General features: G+C 48.5%; 1 protein-coding gene across 5 annotated transcripts in view; it reads right to left on the reverse strand.

The window, feature by feature from the left end:
• Window positions 1–21,751, reverse strand: part of LOC146821570 (uncharacterized) — a 352,265-nt gene that overhangs the window by 31,387 nt on the left and 299,127 nt on the right. The window lies entirely within an intron of this gene.

The raw sequence follows: 21,751 nt of genomic DNA on the forward strand, positions 1-21,751 counted from the left end.
CTCCCGATTGTGCTCCTATGCAAGCCCCCCAGATAGTCACCTTGAACGCTTTCCAAAGCACTATAGCACTATCAACAGACCCCTCATTCTCTTTAAAAAAATTACGTATCGCCTCGCCGATCGTCTAACTAAAGACAGGGTCGGTTAACTCAGTCAGCTGTAATCGCCATGTAAAGGGCGGCCGTTCACATGTAGGTATCTGCAACTACAGGGGAATGATCAGAGAGTGTACGAGCCATATGCCCAAACCTCACAGCCCAAGTACAAACCACCTCCGACACAATCCAGAAATCTATGCGGGACCATGACCCATGTACAGAAGATACAAATGTGTTCTCCCGACCAGCAGGATGTTGAAGACGCCAGACATCATGTAGGTGGCCATCATCCAGTAACCCCAAGAGCACTTCCGCTGCCTGTTTAGGCCTCACTGTTCCACTACTAACTCCATCTAAGGTGACATCAAGACAGACATTGAAATCGCCACCCCAATTTATTGCAGCTGGAGGGAACTCAGAAATCCTACGCCATACATCCGAAAAGAAGGACGGATCATCTGTGTTTGGTCCATATACGTTGAACAACAGCACACTCATACCACCCAGCTGTCCATGTACTATCGCCACTCACACATGCTCATCTGTGTCAGTTTGAACCACTGTAAAGGGGACACCTTTTTTAACGAGACTCATCACACCCCTAGAATAAGTAGAATAAGAGGACGCAAGTCTCACACTCACCCAGCGTGCTCCCACTCTTTGTGCTGATTCTTTAGTGAGGTGCGTCTCTTGTAGTAAGGCTACTTGCACCTCCATTCTATCTAGGTATGCCAGTACTGATCGTATTTTTTTGGGGGTATGAGGATGATCAAGGGGGAGGTGGGGGCGACGGGAGAGCCACAACCATCTACAGGTGAAATGCAATAGTCCGGGAACCTCAGGATCAGGGGGACAAGGTAGCATCAGATGAGTCCACGAGGGGGGGTGTGCAGATGTTCCCACGGTACGTGTTCCACTGGCCCCAAATTCTACCCCACGCCCCCGGCTTTCCCCGGGCCACATACACAGTCTTCTCTCTGCACATGCACCAGTCCATGTTCTCCTTCCATACTGACACGGTGGGAGGCCGCCGGGAACCCCAAAGCTGTGCGATGTCCCTCTTAGCAACCATGTTCCCAAGGGCCGCCCACCGAGTCTGAGCCGCATTATAATCGTTAGGCTCCCACACGTTCAGCACACATCGGCGAACCTCAGGCAACAGGGCGACCCCAGTGACACATTCCATGACAGCACGCACCCGGCGCCAATACTCCGCAACTTTACGGCACTCCCAGAGAACATGGAGAAAAGTGGCGCTGAGCCCACAGCCGCTCCTACAGAGCCCGTCTTCAGAGAAACCCATCAGAACTAAACGAGGGCCCGTCACGTAGACACGGTGGAGAATTTTAAGCTGGACAAGACGGAGACGCGCGGGTATGGCCACCTCCTTAGGGGAGGACAGCGCAGACTGCCAGTCCTCGTCGTCTAGTTCCACCCCATCCCCGATCCACGCCTCCCGCAGACGCACGAGGAGGTCCGCCCGAATGTTTATTAGTTTTTTATAGATAAGGGAAATAGTACTGTCAGGCAAGTGACCGTCGAGTATGCGGTCCTCGAGTGGCGAAGACACAGGGACTGCAGTCCCCGCCCCGATGGCCGAGAGCAAAGCGTGGCGAACCTGAACGTACCGAAAGAGCTCCCTCTCACTCAATTCGTACTCACTCTGCAGCGCAGCGAAGGATTTAACCGCACCCTTCACCCAAAGGTCACCTACTCTGCCGATGCCAATCGTGTCCCAACGTTCGAATCCCTTCATCGTCCAGAGGCTTCCCAATCTTTCAGACGCAAACAAGGGGGTCGCGCCCGTCAAGCGATCACTCCAGCCCATGGCCACATTCGCAGCCTTCCACAAGCGTACTGCAATCTTAGTGGGACCGGTTAAGGTCCTCCCAGCCGATCGAGAGTAAAGCGCTCTGTTAAAGTTGCCGCCAGGCAACAAAAATCTATCCATTTCGAAAGCCGGATTCGGACCAGGTGAGTACGTTGCATGGTTAATAGCAGATAGCTGGGAAGCCCAATAGTACCTCTTGATGTCCGGGAGCGCGATGCCCCCGTCGTACCAGGGGAGAGTCAGTTTTGCAAGAGCAATACGTGCACGACCGCCCCAAACAAGTCTCCTTTGTAAGCTCTCTACTTCCCGGAAGTAGGCCGCCGGAATAATATCAAAGGAGTTCTGAAGTGCGTAAAGAAATCGGGGAAGAGACATCATTTTAAAAAGTGCCACACGACCTAGGGGAGACAAGGGAAGCTTACGCCAACGGGCCACGTCTAACCTCAATCTCCGAAGTGGAGAGAGGAGATTATGCTCGTAGCGGACAGCAGGATCCAATGAGACGTACACCCCCAGGTACGTAAAGCCGGAGCTGGACGCCTTAATGGGAAAACGAGAAGGCAAGAGAGGAAAGCCACCGGATATAGCATAGACACAAGATTTAGACCAGTTAATGATCAAACCAGAGTTCTTGCCGAAGGAAGTGAGGATGTCAAAGAGCACATTGAGTGACTTACGTGGTGAGGTGAGGTACAAGAGAATGTCGTCCGCGTACAACGAAACACGATCCTCGAAGCCAGGGGCCCACTGGATCCCTCTTATCGACGGTTCCCAACGGAGCCAAGCAGCGAGCAGTTCCAAAGCTAACGCGAAGAGCAGGGGAGACAACGGACACCCCTGCCTAGTGCCCCTCCCAAGAACGAAGGGCCGGGAAACCCTCCCGTTAACGACCACCTGTGCCAGCGGGGCAGCGTATAAGAGTTTAACCCAATTAATAAATCCCGCCCCGAAGCCAAACTTTGCCAGGGCGGCCCAAAGATACGGCCATTCTATTGTATCAAAGGCCATCGTGGCGTCCAAGGAAACCAAGATGGCCGGCTCTGAAAGATATTCCGCCCTTGCAAGTACGCCATGTAGGCGCCGCAAGTTAAGGGCCGTATTCCGGTGCGGGATAAAACCGGATTGGTCCGGATGCACCAGATCGCAAATAACCGTAAGCAGGCGGTTCGCAAGAACCTTGGCAAGGATTTTCGGCTCTGCGTTCAGCAGAGAAATAGGCCTATACGAGGCGCAACGGTCCCGAGGCTTACCGTCCTTGGGAATCACGACTATAGTGGCCAGGCGTTGGTCATCAGGGAGAGAGCCGAGTTCAAGCGACTCCGAAAACATACGACGGAGAAATGGCGCAAGTTTATCCGGTTGCAGTTTATAGAGTTCAATCGGGAGTCCGTTGGGGCCCATAGCCTTGCCTGAGCGAAGGGAACGAATCGCGGTTGCAATCTCGTCAACCGAAAGTGGGGCATCCATCTGCTCATGCTCCTCCACCGACAAGCAGGGCAAAGCAATATCCTTCAACAAGTGACGAGAGTCAGCCTCATCTCTAGTAGACACCGGGGAGTACACAGCACAGAAGTAGTCCGCAAAACACTCCACAATCTCACCAGGGTCAGTTACACTCACTCCCTCCGATGTCTGAAGCACGGGGACCACTCGATTCACTCTCTCCTTCTTATCAAGCCAAGCAATCAATTTACCCGCCTTACCCCAGCATCATACAGTCTACCCTGCTGTTCCCTATACATTGTCCGAGCAGCATCCGTAACAAGGGCCTTATATTCGAACTGCTTCAGGTTGAGGGCATGGAGCCCGTCCTGAGTGACACCCGTCTCCAAGGCAGCCTCCAACCCCGATATCTCAGCCTCCAATGCAACCACCTCCCCGTTCTTAGCTTTCTTGGCCTCCACAATCAGGGATAGGGCGTGTCCTCGGAGGACCGTTTTGAAGGCCTCCCACAGGGACACTGAGGACAAGACGGACCCCTCATTCTCCAGAAAATACTGATCAAGCGACTTAATGAGACCCTTGCGAATCTTGGGGTCACGCAAGTACCAGGGGTTAATCCCGGTATCGAAGAGGAGCCACAATGGGGAATGATCGGAAATGCCTCGGGCCAGGTGCTTAACCTCCCGGACCCGGGTGGTCTGGGCCGCGGGCATTAGAAAATAATCTAGTCTGGAGAGACTCCCGTGGGCCCCGGAGTGGAATGTGTACTGACTCTGTGTCGGATGTATCAACCTCCAGCAGTCCACCAGACCGAAAGTGTCCAAGAACCCGCCGAGCCACGCCTGGGCGGCAGAGAGGGCCCTGGGAGGGTAACGATCTAACTCGCCAGAAATCACGGAATTAAAATCCCCACCCACAATCAGGAGACTCTCAGGAAGTTCAAGTAACATACGACCCACATCAGAGAAAGTGGAGGTCTGGAGGCCCGGGGGAACATAGACCGAAACCAATGAAAGAGTTTGCCCCTCCCACCGCCCAGTCAAAGACGCATAGCGCCCTCTATCATCAAGAGTAACTTTGTCAATCTCAAGCGGGAGGGAAGAGCGCAGCAAGATGCCCACCCCTCTGGAGCCAGTGGTGAAGCCAGAGTGTGCGACCAGTCGGTAGCCCCCCCTGTTCATAGCATGACATACATTTCCCACCAAGTGCGTCTCTTGAAGAAATACCACATCAGGGGCCAATCGACGCAAATATTGCAACACAACCCCACGTTTGATACGGTCCCCCAATCCGTTGACGTTCCAAGACATCAGTTTCAACCCGTCCCCCCCTTCCCAACACAAGAAGCTGGAGTCCCCGGGCACGCAGCCAGACACCTGAAACTGAAAGAAAACAATAACACCGCCTTGAAAAGAAAAAACACACAACCCATCCACCACTGCCACCCTCCCACCCCCACACCATTGCCACCCCCCCACCCTGCACCCCTGCGGACTATACAGCCCCCCCAACTTGCAGTGTGCCTGTCGCCCTAACAATCCCATGCTACAAAAAGACCCTAGAGGAGGAAAGGGATCCGTCCCCGCCCGCACCCAGACGAAACATTAATAGACAAAATATACAATTGAAGTAGAACCTGGCTGAGCACAGAAGGAAATGTCAAAGTGGAGGACCAAGAATTATTCCTGCAGAGGCCCAACGCCCTCGGCACCGCCAGTACGCCCAGTTCGGTCTCCCGGTTCCGGCAGGGAATCCAACAAGTCACTCATTGTGTCGGGGCGTTCAAAAAAGAGAGTCCGATCTTCATATTCCACACGAAGCCTGGCAGGGAAAAGCATAGAGTATTTGATGTCCAGATCTCGAAGACGGCGCTTCACCCCCTGAAAGCTCATTCTCTGTTTCTGAACGAGTTGGGTGAAGTCCGGGAAGAGGTTGACGGAGGAATTCTCATATTTAACTGGGCCGTGCACCCTCGAGGCCTGCAAGATCGCGTCCCGGTCTCTGTAATGAAAAAGTTTTGCAATGATAGGCCTCGGGGGAGCGCCTGGTCGAGGCCTACCGCCCGGGACACGATGGGCACGCTCCACGGCGAAGAACTTGCTCAGGCCTGAAGGAGCAAGATGATTGAGGATGAGATCCTCGACCATAAGGTCCACCGGACGATTGTTGGAAGTCTCCGGTACACCTATGACACGGATATTATTGCGTCGTGCCCGACCTTCGAAATTCTCCAGCCGCCGAGACATCGCGTCGTTTGCAGACTTTAGATCGCCAAGAGTTGCATGGAGGTCTGATACATCCGTGACAAGAGTGGATGTCCTCAAGTCCAGCGATTGAACCCTCTCGTTAGTCTTAGAGAGATCCGCCCGGATTAACGTAACATCAATGGCAACCGTGTCAATTTTACGGGCCAGAGCCTCGTACTGCTGGGCGATGGTCTCCCTTATGCCGTTGATGGCGCCCATAACGCCCTGCAGTGACAATTCCGTGGGGACGGACGGACCCCTACCGGAGTTATCCATGACGGCACCCGCCGGCCCGGGGGTCCCTTAACCCTGGGTATAGCGATCCATGATGTTACTCTGGACTGGTCCCCCACGCAGGGATGTCTTGGTCTTCCGTTTCTCGGGATCCCCCTTGCCCCCCATGTTGGGCGATGCTCACCGGTGGGGTCCGCCCGGACCGATAGCAAAGGGGCACCAGCAGATCAGACACAGACTGTCCGAGAGCCCGCTCGGGAGAGTTGAGAAAAAGGCACAAATCAGTCCAGTACCAAGGCCGGAGGACGCCCCAGCCGTGCAAAGTAGCTCCTCGATCAGGACATGCAGAAGTGCAAAAGCGAAACTGAAAGTGGGTGCGCGGTCATTGGCAAGGCTCCGATGCCGTTGTTGTTCAACTACTCCCCGGCCCCACGGTTCACCAAAGAACCGGGCACAGCTTCCAGGTGGGCCTCCAAAATGCAAGACGCTGTATTTCAGGTCTCCCCGGTCCGATTTTCATTCTGAGAAGAGTTATGGATTCAGCCAAGGTTCATCTTCCAGAATCCGTCCACAAATCCAGGATAATGTCAGGATAAGTTGCGAGGAGCGGCAAGGGTCCGTGGAGCCCTGTGCTCACGCGACCATCTTGGATGCGCGCGAAGCTCCTCCTCCTAGTGAAGATTTTTGAGGCCCCATCTGAACCAATCCGCAGGCGGGCAGAGTATAGCATAGCGTAAGGAACCCCTTCGGACTGCAGAAACTTTTTTACAGCACCAAACTCTCTCCTCGCTGCCTGCACAGCAACAGTGAAATCAGGAAAGAACGAAAGAGAGTTACCCTGATGCTCAATGTTCCCCTTGTCACGAGCCATTTGTAGAATAACATCCCGGTCCCTATAGTTCAGCAGGCGCGCTATAATTGGGCGAGGTGGAGCGCCAGGAACAGGCCTCGCAGCAAGGGAGCGGTGCAATAAACATGGGGGAGAGCTGTTCAGTACCAAAAATGTCCTTGATCAGGTTTTCCATGAACAATTCCATCTTACCAACATTCGTGGATTTAGGAAGGCCTGTGATCCTAATGTTATTTCGCCGGGACAGGGCCTCCAAATCCTCACTCTTAGCCTGGATAAGAGACAGAACCTTCTCTATACTTAGCGTTTTCCCGGTCACCTCACTCAGGCCATCCTCTGTAGCCGACATACGTTGTTTCACTTCCCCCATACGAGTATTTTGCTTCTCAAGCTGCGCCGACGTGATCCAGGCGGTGGTTAACAGCTGCCATCGTCCCCTCTATGGACTGCAGGCCGCACTGCGTAACAAGCAGCGTTGTCTCAAGGGTGAGGGGGCTGGCAGCCGGAGCATCGGCCACAGAGTCCGATGCAGCCCTCTGAGAGGATTTGGAGGATTTGCGCGCCTCAAAAGTGGGACGCGGTTGAGTCTTATCAGTCCTCCCCATATTATTTGCAGTGGAGGCGACGTCAACAGGCCCAGTATGCACAAAAAGGGCGAACTATACAGTGCCGGGGCCCAAGGAAATGCATGCTTCCGGCCAGGGAGCTCTTGAAACCCCAATAGATGAATTAGAGGCACTACCGCAATAAAAGTGTGCCAAAACTAGGCTAGGCTGTAGTGGAGCCCGGTATGTGGGGGTGGGGCACACAGGCGAAGAACAGTTTGCCCCTAAGAGGATCGCTGAAGCCGGGCCTTCACACTAGGGGATAGAGGTCGTAGAGAGAGAACTGCGCAACAGAGATATGGCCACAGCAAAGTCAATAGGTGGGGGGGAGCCGCGATCTCAGCAGACTCACCACAGCGGCCAATACTCCCCACAATGGGACCAAGTAGTCCGGCAGCTGCTCTGCACCAAACACCACAGCAGCAATCACAGCACGGTCGCCGGCACGCCCCGCCAATGCCACGCTGTCTCCAGCCGGTTCGGGGAAGTCATCACACAGTTCTGCCGGCTCCCAGCGCGCAGTTTACCCTCGCGCACTAATGTGCTGCACAGCTCGCAGTCTGTCGCGCGAACCCCCACCCCCGCTGCCACCACAGACACCGGCAGGGGTCAGGCCGCCCCCCACTCACCACAGCAGGCACCGAGCGCTCCAAATCCTACACAGCTTCTCCACCAAGTCCGGTCAGGCGAATACAGATACTCGGGACAGGGCTCCTCAGGGGCACCGCACTGCCGTCTCCCTCAGCAGCAGATACCCGGCTCACAGCATGAGAGGGCAGCCGGCACGATAGGTTGACAGACGGTACCAGGGCCAACTCCACAGCCAGGAGATTGTTCTGCGCAGGGAGCCCCAGAGTGGCCGCGGCGCTCCAACTTCAGGACCTCATGGGAGCCACCGTTTTGTATGAAGGCCGCCGAGACCAGGACACAGCCCTCAGTGGTCACATCGGCAGATGCGGGCGCAGGACGACTGCTCTATCGCAGTCAGGTGCTTCCAGGGGTGAGGTACACTCATTTTTTAATGCTTGATTGCAGCGTACTAGGTGGATAATAAGCGGATAGGGGCTCAGCCGGGCAAAGCCTCTCTAGGGAGCGGCCATCTTGCCGTGCGCTCAAGCCACTACCCCTCCCCCCCCCGTTTTTTACACTTAATATAAGGTCTCAGTCATACCCGATGCAAAGGCTTTCCATTTTCCAAGAGTGGATGAATAGAAGTTTGAATTAGAGTTGCAAGAATTCAAACTTATGCCAAACAAGTTACCTTCAGATGTTTGCAGCATATGCACAACCCACTGAAATATTTACCAGCATCTGATCATGTGACTTGAATTTTACACAATCTCTGGAACAAACAAACTGGGGACTAACATATGGTGTTTAACGGACTCAGGGGGGCGGCGTCACGTGTTCAAGATGGCACCCGTGTAAGACCTACTCTTCGTAGCTCCGCTCCCTGAGTATCACATGGAGGCAGATGCTGGGCTCCCCCCGGCCCTACAATGGCTGCTGGCATGCCTGGAAGTGCCACCATTATCTGGGGCAAAGCTTGACCCTGCCTTGCCCTGAGAGCCAAGAGCCTGAGCCCGTTGGAAGGTGACCTACTCAGATGGCCATTCTGCTAAAATGGCGCCGCAAAGGAGTTCTGAACTGGGATCCGTGGCGAGCCGCATTTCACGACCTCCCGGCACGTGTTTGCTCCCCCAGCTCTACGGAGTATACCACCCTCAGAGGCGGGGTGGATGAGTACTGATTACTCCTATCCGGGCAGCAAAGCCGTGCATTCCTCGTCCGCTCCGCGCAGGAGCTTGATTGATTCTGAAGCCTGGGCTGTGTGCCATACATTGGGGGATGGGCATGCTCCTGCCTGGGCCCAGCATCTACTACTGCTCGATTTGGCTCAAACCAGGCCACAAATGGACACCTGCTGCTTTTTGCAGCTCTCCTGGCTAGATTATGGCCTGACCAGCGCAGGGTGTGGGACGCTGCACCTCAGGACTGCACAGGTCATAAAGGGCGGGTCCATGAGGCCAGAGGTATGTGACAATAGCAGTGCAACTTAGTGTAACTCCCTGGCGGCCTCAGTAGCTACACCTGAGCGGCACAGAGGGGGTGTTTCGGATGTGGCTCCACACCCCAACTGTGAAGCCCGATTGCCTCCACTAGACACTTCTGGAGTACCAGGTGTGGACCTGGCAACCTGGCCCTTTCAAAGACATTAGTAAGCACTGTGGGACCAGCCGGGCACCCTCTAACACACAGGGTCCTCCCATTCTTTGCCTGCACGCCTCTCCTGTTGCATGACCTGCACTACTGGGGGCATCTCGGCTTTAGTTTCTTTGGGCTCCCTGCACATACCTCACCCTACTGAAGGCATGCACCCGCCCAACTTTCCTTCGGATGCCTGGGCCTTCACAGTAACGCACCCCAAGGATAGCATCAGATCCTCTGAGTTGCTCTATTCCCGCCTATATACTTTCGTATGAAACAGTGTGGGCAGTTCTAGCAGGGGGAACGTCTACATGCAGGAGTGTTCACTGTGGGCCCTTCGGCTCCCATGCTGAGCCCTGTCATTTGAGACTTTTGCAAGGGACCCAACTCACTGGTGAATTTGACCATCCACTTTGATCTAACTGACAACCTACGGTATTGTAGCACCCTTTTCTCAGCTGCGACCAGAGTTGCCCCATGAAACAGTCATGCCTTCACAGTGCAATTCCAAAAAAGTTGCCACCCCTAAAGAGATCTTCACCAAACCCCCATCAAAGAGACTAGATCAGGGCATGGAAGCACTTATATCAACACCCTCTCCCACGGAGGCGACCGCAACAGGCTCTCAAAGTGAAGACGCACGGGTAACAATGGCATTCCTGGAGACCCTCTTTGGGACCCTCTGGGACAACATCGCAGCACTCAAGACCGACGTAGCAGCAGATGTGAAGGATACCAGACGAAACTCAGATGAGCTGGGCCAATGTGTCGACTCTTTGGAACGAACAACCGACAGATGATTTGGGTGGCGACTGTCGGGAATTTATTAAACTGCAGGAAAAGAACTCGGAGCTCCACTATCAACTAGAAGATCTTGAAAACAGATCCAGATGTTCCAGCTTTCACATACGAGGAGTACCATTGCAGGCGGAATATGCAAGGCTGGAGGACTGTGTCATTTGCCTGTTTCTTCATGTGGTCCCATAACTTGTAGACCAGACGATTATCCTTGAAAGTACACATAGAGTATGATGGCCTGCCTGTTTCCCAGGACAACCAAAAGATTCTATTACAGACAGAAGGAAGTCATTATGTCTGCTGTATGGGACAGAATGCCATCGACTTTGAAGGCACTAAGGTTAGGCTAGATCAGGATCTTTCACCAATAACGCTCTAGCGCAATCGATCTCGTCGGCCTCTCACAAATTTTCTTTGCAACCAAGGGATCAAGTACCGGGGGGGGGGGGGGGGGGGGGGAGGGGGGTTTCACCCTTTTCGGCTCCAATTTGTCTATGACAATGAGACTGAGAGTATCCCGAACCTGGATGAGGCTCGTTGCCTACTGGACATGACTGCCCTCCTGGGGTAGCCTTCCACTCAATTGTCATTGCAATGACCCGCGTCCCCTCATGCAGGGATGCGTCGATATTCTCACCCATCGAAGAAGCTGGTTCGTAAACCTACGGAGAAGGAAAGCCGAAAGGACACAGCAGCATTATTACACCAACTACAACACTGAGATAGTCCATCGAATCCCAACAGCGAACATTGAATTTCTGGGCTGTTCACAGACGCATATGTGCTGAGGCGGCGACAAGCAATGACCGTTTGTTATTTTAAAAGCCACGGCTCCAGCTGTTTGATGCCAGCATTGGCTCGAGCCGGCTCTGACTCCTCTATTGTAGCTTTTTGGTAGTGGAACTTCCCTGATACAATGAATTGGAGAACTGTCACGGTTTGTTGCCAACGACATGGACCCTCAGGGTTTGGTATATCATGTTCCCAGGTGGGGAACTATTTGTTGTACTGTTACTGTTCTTCCCTCCCCCAGTCCCACCCGACATCCGATACCAATACAAGTACACCTTGGGCACCACCAGACAAACTTATTACTGGAGGATACATGTTTGCGACCCGACCGCCACTTGATTTTTATTGCTCCCCAATACAGGCCTCCTTCTAACTATTATAATTAGCTTGAATGTATGAGGCCTCAATTCCCCAGCGAAGCGCCCGGCGCTCCTATCCTTCCTTAGGGATGCTAAGTGTGATGTTTGCCTTATTCAAGAAACCCATTTCCATAAGGCTGACTGGCGACATCTGCGTACTAAATGGTTTGACCTTCAATACTTTTCTTCGGGGCAGGGAAAGAGGGCACGGGTGGTGAATCTTTTAGCTACACATTTCCCAGGAAGGGTGATCCAACCACATACAGAACTCCCTGGTAGGCTCCACTCACTGTGAATTAATCTTAATGATGACACGTTTATGTTAGCTAGCCTCTGTGCCCCAAATGATCATCAAGGAGCCTTTATTAAAGACGCCATAGGCCGTGCTCTTATTAATCCAGACATCATTGTAGGAGGGGACTTTAATATCGTGCCTGACGCCTACTGGATAGATCCACTTGGAGGGTGGGACAAACCGGTGCTTTTACCTCAACATGTAGACAGTGGTTAGTGGACGTAGGATTAGTGGACGTGTGGAGATACCAACACCCGCTTACGAAGGACTATACCTTTTTTTTTGCTGCCCACCAAACCTATGCCAGAATCAACCTTTTCATAACGTCCGCCCACATCACTACTGCATCTTCAGTGGTGGATATCGGGGTGGCCGCCCTTTCTGATCACTTGGCCATCACCCTCAGGTGTGCCTTTCCTAGCTCTATGCCTTCCTCTTGTTCATGGCACCTCAACTGCAAACTTCTTACTTATGAAAAGACAGTCACTGATATCATGGCCGCTATCAATTCTTTTTTGGCTACCAATGAAACCCCAAACACTCCCATAGCCTTGTTGTGGAACATTCTGAAGAGAGTGATACAGGGACACTTTATCACCCTAGCTGCCCACCTCAATAAAGATAGACGTGATTTCCGTGGTCAGTTGTTGGGCAGCATAAGGGACCTAGAGGATTCACACAAACAGGCTGGTTCCTTTGTAGTGCAGCGCCATCTTACAGTGGTCTGCAAACAACTTAAGGCTCTAAATATGGATAGGGTGGAAAATGCCCTTCTGCGCACGAAACAGACATACTATGCAGGTGAGAATAGGGCGGGGAGATTACTGGCCTACAGTTTTTGCTCCCAAGCTGTACAGGAAAGGGTGGAGACGCTTATGGGCACCAACGTTAGTGCGATTAATCAAGATGGGCCAATCATCAAGGAGTTTGAACGCCTCTACACTGCCCTTTGGAAGGCGGAGGAGCTGGACTCATGGAATGGGACTTAATACTTGGCACAGGTCACCTTGGCCCACATTTCCCAGATGCATCCAAACTGGATGGAGATATCTCCCCTACTGAAGTCCTCGTGGCCATAAAGAGCTTACAGCTTACAGCCAGGCAAAACTCCCGGGCATGATGGCTACTTCTATAGAACCTTTGGGCCATCATTAGCTCTCATACTGACGCGCCTTTATAACTCCTTTAATGCTACAGGAACCCTGACAGATACAATACTACTAGCAACCATAAAGGTAATTCCCAAGCCCGGCAAGGGCCCTGCGCAGTGCCACTACTACTACTTTTGGGTTGGCCTCTAGTTGTAAAACCCATCTACAAAAGTCCTCAGCACTCAGCCTCACCATCCTGAAGGCCAAACAAGCAATGCTGGAAAGTCGTTTCCCATTTTTCTGGGCCTCGCAAGGGATAGGGTACCTAGGCTTACAAGTTTACCCCACACCTGGGCGTACCGCTGACCGCAATTATGCTCCATTGCTGGCAACTACCTGCTCAGACCTCTCTAAGTGGAAGGGACATGGTCTCTCCTGGTTGAGAAGCCTAGCCGCCTTTAAGATGACACTCCTACTGAAGATCCTTACATTATGCAGACGTTGCCACTCCAACCCCTACCATATGTATTCAATAAGCTACACCACCTCCTTGAAGACTTTATTTGTAAGGGAAAGAAGGCACATATGGTGAAGAAGCAGGATTATTTACCTCAGTCGGAGGTCAGGTTGGGAGTTCCACACCTACTGTGCTGTTACCAGGCAGCACAACTGCGCTACATGGTGGAATGGTCTAGACCTAGCACTGAAAAACATTGGTGTTTCATAGAGCAGGCGGGGACGGGCATCTATATTTGGAGTGTGTCCTGGCTTCCAAAGCACCACTGCTCGGTTGGGGTCTATGTGTCACCAGTATTCCGAGCTGCGATGGGAGTCTGGCACAGGGTGAAAGTCCTACGGAAGCTGTCTACTCCCATCTCTCCACAGATATCTATTCTAGGGAACCCAGATTTAGCCCCCCATGCTGTGCGGCCCCACGTTCACACACTGGCAAAAAGCCAACTGCAAGCGGGTGGGTGACTTCTTTGATGTGGATAGTCTCATGGGCTTTACCCAAATCCAATCTGCGTATGGTCTCCCGCCCACGGCCTACTGGCAGTATACTGCTATTTGACACTAGGTCTCCCGCCCTCAGGTCTACCCCCATGCAAGTAGACCGCTTACTTCTTTTGAAAAATGGCTTCTCACCTGCTCATCTGACAAACGCCTACTCTCTCACATCTACACATTTCTCAATACATCCCAAAACGCCCGCCAAATTGCCTGCACAGCGACAATGGGAAGAGGAGTGCAAACGCATATTTACCACTATAAAATGAAGTGATATCCTTGACCGTGCTTGTGCCTCTGTCCACAGCACCTCAAGCAAAGAAATGTTTCTTAAAATTGCACACTACTGGTACTATACACCAGTCAGGGTTGCCCAATGGAAGAGGGCTAGCGACAATGCTTGCTGGTGGCGCTGCGGTCAAATTGGTACTCTTACGCACCTCCTTTAGCTGCATACACTTTGAGAGCTAATGGGTATGGATAAACGGCAATCGTGACTAGTACGCTACTACAGTTTTATAAGTCTTTGGAGCCATGCATACGATATCTACAAGACAAATTCAGAGAATTTACCTGCCCGGCAACTCTGTGTGTCCTTCGCTTGACACACCCTGATTATGCACCTGGCTGAGACATTGGGCACCTGAACACCCTTCGTCTTCTCCTCCCCTCCCCCTCATCTGATGAGTGTATCCAACGCTATCTGACGGATGTCATTTCCTTATCCTACCCTTATGGATCCCCTACCCCCTCTTTTTCAGACCCCATCCCACTGAATTTCCCTTTGATTGTCTTGCCTGTTCTAGTTCACTTACTAGCCCCACCGTCCATTGGTTAAAGGTTTGATGATTGCTGTACTCTCTGCTTAAAGTCAGTAAAAAGATTTACACAATAAAGGACTCAGAGACCACATGAGAGGGACTAAGGGTCTCTTATTGCTTAATATGAGGGTCTGATGGCTAAACAGAATTGCTCTGAGAACATCTGAGGGTCAGCAGAGTAGGACTGATGGCTGATTAAGGTGCTCAGAGAGGTGGTCTGCTTGGGTCTGGTGGCACAGAAAGTTTAAAGGGGCATTGAGGGAGACATTTGAGAGCTTGAGAGGACTGAGTAAGGACTTCTGAGGTTCGGCAAGAGCCTCTCAGGCCTACCTCACTCCGCAAGCCAATATTCATATTTTCCCAGCCACATATGCGCATTGTCTCAGATGCCACGAGTCCCAAGCTCCACAGTTATTGGGTAGCAGTACTAGGTGAGGTGAAACGAATTACAGGGTGGGCTACCCACCATACTGAAGAAAGGCGTTTTTTAAGCATCTACCCTAGACCCAACACAGCTACAGCAAGCACAAAATGTATAGATCTCTCACTACTGTTAGCAAAAAGGGCAATGAGGGAAAAATTAACATTCCCCCCATCATGGGAGCCTGGAGGAAGGAAGTGATGTACCAGGCTGAGATAGAACACAAAGCACTATTAGAGCGAGAAGAAACTGTAGTGATGAGGTTTGTTTTAATCATTGTGTGGATGACATGAAACATCGCTTTGTTGCGAGAGGATATGATACCTGTACAGTGGACAAAGCATTAAAGAGGATTCGGAAAATTAATAGAGCTGATACACTGACAGACAAACCGATTAGTACTAAAAAATCAGGGGTTCTTAGAATGATCACAGACTATAATGATCTCTCTGTTGGACTTAGAAACAGCATGAAACGTCACTGGCATATACTGAAATCGGATAAACACTTAGAGAAACAATTAGCTGAAGTCCCGTTAATTTCGTATAGAAGGGGTCAGACCATTAGATCTCTACTTAGTCGCAGCTATCCAAAAAGCAAGTTAACAGAAAATTGGTTATCACAAAGTTGTAAGGGCTTCCATAAATGTGGAAGCTGCAAGGTATGCAATTTAGCCATGGATAAGAAAAAAGAATTTACCAACCCCATGGGCAAGCTATTCATGATTAGACAAATGATTAATTGCAACAGCAAAATTGTGGTTTACATGCTTCAATGTAAATGCAATAAATTCTACATAGGAAGTACTATTCGACCTTTAAAAGTACGCATCAGTGAACATTTGAGAGCGATTAGATATAAAGATACTAGATATCCTACCGCAGTACACATCTATGAATGTACGATGCAGGATGAACACAAAGGACTTACTTTCTGTGGGATTGACAAGATTGAGAGTGATCCCAGGGGAAGTAATATGGAGCTAAAATTAAGACGTCGAGAAGCAGTTTGGATCATGAAAATGAGAGCTGTTGATCATGGGCTCAACTTAGATCATGAATTACATTATTTTTTGGGTGAATAATCAGCTTATATTCATGTTGATACAGTATATAGAATAATATTGTAGGTAATTCTTGAGGACAGATGCCATACATATATGTATACATGAAATGCATTGATAAGCTGGTCACCTAGGAGTAGCGGTTTTCTATTTTCTGTATTAGCAATATTATGAATGCAGGACTTAATCTATTCAATATGACCAACGAAGGATACATCGGGCGTAGGATATATTACGTAGCAGTGATTTATTCCGTACATATATATTTGCTATGTTTTATGAATTATTTTTGTCTGAGGTGGTAACAGAGTTATTAGATATGTGAAATATTTTTTGATTCCTATGTGCACCTGTCATGTGATCAATCTCTACTCATACTGCTATTCAGTGTACCATTTTAGTTGATGTATCCACGATGCTAACACAGAGTGACTGTCTGTACGGGTTGCTGCACCTTTGATCAGGTCCATTTATGACTTAAATTTTATCTATTTACCATTCTAACATCGTTTTCGTGTAATGTGTTCCGATCGGACTATAAGTGTTGAGCTAACATGGACGTCATTATTTTATGGTCAAGATTTATATTGACCCATATATACATCATTATTGAGCTAATTGAATTTACAAACACAGCATTTGCACTCAGAGCCTAAATTAAGCCACGGCACAATTTTCGACATTTCTTCTTGATACTTGCATCATGGCCGCCGTATCAGGCCGACGTTGCAATGAAGTTTAGAGTCAGCTTTTCATTTCCATGACGGAGCACCGGATTTAAACACATGTACTTCCGGTTCATGCCACTCCGTTTTATACTCAGGACCGAGAGTCATTATGATACTTCATTACCGTTTGTAAGGTAAGCGAACATGGTTTATGCAAATAGACCTTTGGATACTTAATAATCATTGACTAGACTACCTATTGTAGGATTGATATTTACGCATACTTTACTTGTTTTAGAATACCTATACCTGATATGGTCATCGTCTGATAATACATGCATGTGAGTTAACTTATATATCTATCATTTTCGTGGCTCTTTGCTGTCTGCAACTATGTTATTTTGTCCAAGATTTAGCTAAACAGACCTTTTGGAGATATAACGTCATTTGGCAGTTTATTTCCATTAACGGCTGGGTATGGTAGTAACGTATTTTAGTTACGCGACTCCCAGCGTTATTAGCTAGTAATAATAGGTCAGTGCTCCAATTTTGCTTGGCGCATGGCGTTTTCAAAGCTGTGGATGATTCTGGTGATTTACACAGTATTAGAAGATTATACACAGTATATAGAATATATATATGATATATTGCACACATATATATTGTTTCAGAGCATATAATTGGGAGATACATATCGATTGCCTATTCTCTTCAAATGGCCAGGACAGAATTCACAAATCGCAAGGTAGATTTGCTTGTGAGATAACATTTTTACCATTTGATACGTGGGACTCTTCTTTTCACATTTGGCTACATATGTTTTATACCCACATATCAATCTCAGGTGAACTACTAATGCTTTCCTCTTGTCCTTTTATGGGACACATCTATACATTGACATCACTCTTTGTTAGCAACGTGGGTCTTCTGTAGATTCAATGTTTTCACGATGTTCTCAATGTATGTCACCAACTTGATTATGCTTTTGGGCACCACCAGTTTCTCACGACATAAGTGATTATGGAGTGGTATATATACTATATACATATATTATAATACAGATAAACAAATTATGTATATTCGTTCACTTTCCAGCCCTGAGGAAGTCGCGGGCACTCCCAAGCGACGAAACACGTGTTGGCTGGACCAAGAATCAATAAAGAGAAGACCTGAATTGAAACCTAAAGAAATTTATTTGCAGTGTCATCAACACATTATTGTACATTTCATGGATGTGCTCGGGTTGTATTGCATTGTTTGTGATCTCTAGGGATTACTAATTGGGAAGGGTGGATGACCCTTCTTCCTTTGAGCACCCTTAATACTTGAATATATTACATACTGGAATTTGGTGAGCGCCAGTACCAACCAGGGACTTTGTCATCCACTATGGTGTGAAGAGTGTAGAGGTTGGCATAAAAAGTCCATCTCGGCAATTCGGAGAGCAAGATGCCATCACTTGCAGACTTTGAGGAAGACAACACTAGACTGCCTTAGGCAGGTCAAGGAAGTGCTCCTCCAATGATGTCAGAGCACGCTTGAGCGATTCTTAGACCCCCTCCCAGCTCTTGGACTAGTCAATAGAACTTCTACTTGATGTACACATGCAGATATATTATTTCTCCACATACAGCAGGACAGTTTTTTTTTGTACTTCTACGCTGCAGTCCCCATCACGCCCTGTTTTGCGACTTGCTGACTGCCCAAGAATTGGAACCCTTTGGCGTTGAGGGAAATGCCTGGATACCCAACTGGCATAGCATTTAGTGGCTGGGAAACATAGATAGCTGATATTAGACTCTCTATGAGCGGTTCCTTTAAGAGGGATAGTTGTTAACTGTACGATTATTGTTAACAAATGGTTATTCTTTGCCTAAGTCCCGTGCATACAAAAAACTGATATGATCCTAAAGAATGGATATTAGCACAAACGTAATGTCATAACCTGATTGTTGTATTGTAATACATGGCATATAATATTTGAAAATCTCAATAAAAAGTTTTTTTTTTAAAGTAAGTGCGTCTCAGGATCAACTAATGGTCTTATGGGTCCTCTCAGGGGCAGCTCCCTGTGATTTATGGTGAGCAGGGGCAAGGCTGAGGTTGTTTGTGGGAAGGTTGAGACCCAAAAGAAGGTATCTGATAGACTATCCTTAGAGTGTATCTGAGTGCAAGCAAAGGAGTCTGTGCATTTATTAAGGGCGACGGAAGGCCAGTGGACAATCTGAGTGCCAGCTGAGGGTTTCTAGTAGTAAATTGTTGGCCTCAGAGGCCTGTCTGAGAGACAGTTAAGGGTGTCTAAGAACTGGCAGAGGGAATCTGAGGGTGTCAACTTCCAAACATGATTCTGTCCAAGAAGAGGCACTAAATCTGCTCTAAGCGACATCTGGGATGACCTTAAAAACACAGTAGACTAAAATGGGATTGCTGCCCTACTTCTCTTGGACCTTGCAGCTGCCTTCAGCACAGTAAATCATCACATACTAATCCAAAGACACGATGAAGCCAGCAAAGAGGGTACCAATCTCACATGCATCACACCCTGCCTTCAGAGTAGAACAAATGTCATCCGTAATCCTCGTTTTTCATCCAAACTCAGCATCATAAAAGCAGGAGTCCTTCAAGGCTCATCTTAACTCCGCTTTTCAACATCTACATGAAATAATTACCAGAAATGAGCAATGATTTTCAGTTCTCCTGCTATAACTACATAGGTGACACACAGATACTTCGTAATTTGGATTCCCCAAGAACATTGGAAACTCCAAAATCTTCAGCTACCTCCGGGCTGTTGACTAGTGGATTAAGTATAGCCACCTCAAATTAAATGCATCCAAAACAGAAATACTCATGTGGCAACTGGAAAACTTATGACCCTTGCCTGGCCTGATGTTTTGGGACCACCACTGAAAAGTTCCAACAACGTAAGAAACCTCGGAATTGCTGTGGAAACACTCTGCTAATGAATGGCCAAGTGCATAAGTTTGCCGGGTCAAGCTTTCTTACAATGAAAACCCTGTGAAATACTTTCCAGCACCTAGGATTCCCTACAAGATCCAAGCAACAATCTCTCTTCTCCTATCAAAACATGATTACTCTAATGTCCTATATCACAGCTCAAATAAAAATAGCCTATGTATAATTATGCGCAACATACCTATGTATGTCTGACCATGTAAATATATGTATGTACATATGGGTGTAGATATATAGGAATCAATTCATTGTACAGGAATATTACTAGGTGTGAGGCATATATGTGTGAATGCTTGGATATATGTATACACTTTACAATATGTATTTATTTAGATATGTGGGTCTGACTGTATAAATGTATATCTTTTTGGGGGGGTTTCAATTAATATATATATGAATATTTTAAAAAATGCAATAATTATATGTTTATGCTTAGCATTTATGTAGGTCATTATATAGACAACACATAAGTAGTTGACTGTGTGCCTATGGGTTTGTGTTTTTCTAAAATAAAATATATATATATGTGTATATATCTATATAAATAAAACATGGTATGTAAATATACTTATAGGGAAGGAACTTGTAAGTGTTTAACAATTTAATTAGATATTTTAAAAAAAGATTCCCCATATATGTTTACTTAAATGCAACACACATGTGAATGTATGAATTTTACTACATCTATGTACTTATGGATGTATGTAGTGTGGGGTTTGTGCCTTTTACATAACATTGCCTAAGAATAGTGTGTGTGTGTTGTGTGTGTGTGTATATATATATATGGAATATGCTACTTAATAGTATGCATCTGTTCTTGGCATGTAGAGCTGCAGATCTACACATGTGTGCATAGATCGCCATCTGGTGTTGGGTCCGGATGTTTGCAGTTGTTTTTCCTCTTGGAAAGTCTTTGGAAGTCACGAGGTCGGTGACTCCTCCTTTGGATCGTATTGTGCATGGGCTTTGGCTCCATCCCCAGATTGTTTTTCGCCAGCAGGGAAATGATGGAGCGTAGTAATAAACAGTGAAGATGCCCATGTGTGTTGTATCTAAATAAGATAAACTGGAACAGATAAAGGTAGCTGGGGAGGTGGGTGGGCGTGTGTAGATCTGCAGCTCTACATGCCAAGAACAGATGCATACTGGTAAGTAGCATATTCCGTTCGAGGCATATGAGCTGCAGATTACACACTTATGCACAGATTATATAGCAGTACCCACCCTTAGCGGCGACCACCCGTATCTGTTGCAGTGGTTTGAAATAATGTTTTGAGTACAGCCTGGCCCACACTAGCTTGTTGCTTAGTTTGCACATTTATACAATAGTGTTTAGTGAAAGTGTGCGGTGTTGACCATGTAGCTGCTCTGCAGATATCATCTAATGGGATGTTCCCTAAAAATGCCATTGAAGCCCCTATTTTGCGTGTAGAGTGGGCTTTAGGGGGAACGGAAAGCGTTTGTTTTGCTTTGTGGTAGCAAATCTGAATGCATTTGACAATCCACCTTGCTATTCCCGACTTAGAGATGGGGTTGCCCTTGTGTGGTGGAGAGAAAGAGACAAACAGCTGTTTGGTCTTGCGGAAAGGTTGTGTTCTCTGTATGTAGTAGAGTAAGGCTCTTTTGACATCTAGTGTGTGAAGAGCTCTTTCTGCAACGGTTTGTGGTTGCGAGAAGAAAACTGGTAGTTCTACCGCTTGGTTTATGTGAAAGGGAGAAATGACTTTAGGGAGGAATTTTGGGTTGGTGCGGAGAACAACCTTGTTATGGTGCATTTGCAGGAAAGGTTCTTGAATGGTAAGTGCTTGTATTTCACTGACCCTTCTGAGGGAAGTGATGGCTACAATAAAAGCGGTTTTCCATGTTAGGAATTGGAGTTCACATTTGTCCAGAGGTTCGAAGGGAGGCCCCATTAGTCTGGTGAGAACGATGTTTAGGTTCCAC

This window comes from Triturus cristatus, chromosome 6, assembly GCF_964204655.1.
Source record: "Triturus cristatus chromosome 6, aTriCri1.1, whole genome shotgun sequence".
NCBI lineage: Eukaryota > Metazoa > Chordata > Amphibia > Caudata > Salamandridae > Triturus > Triturus cristatus.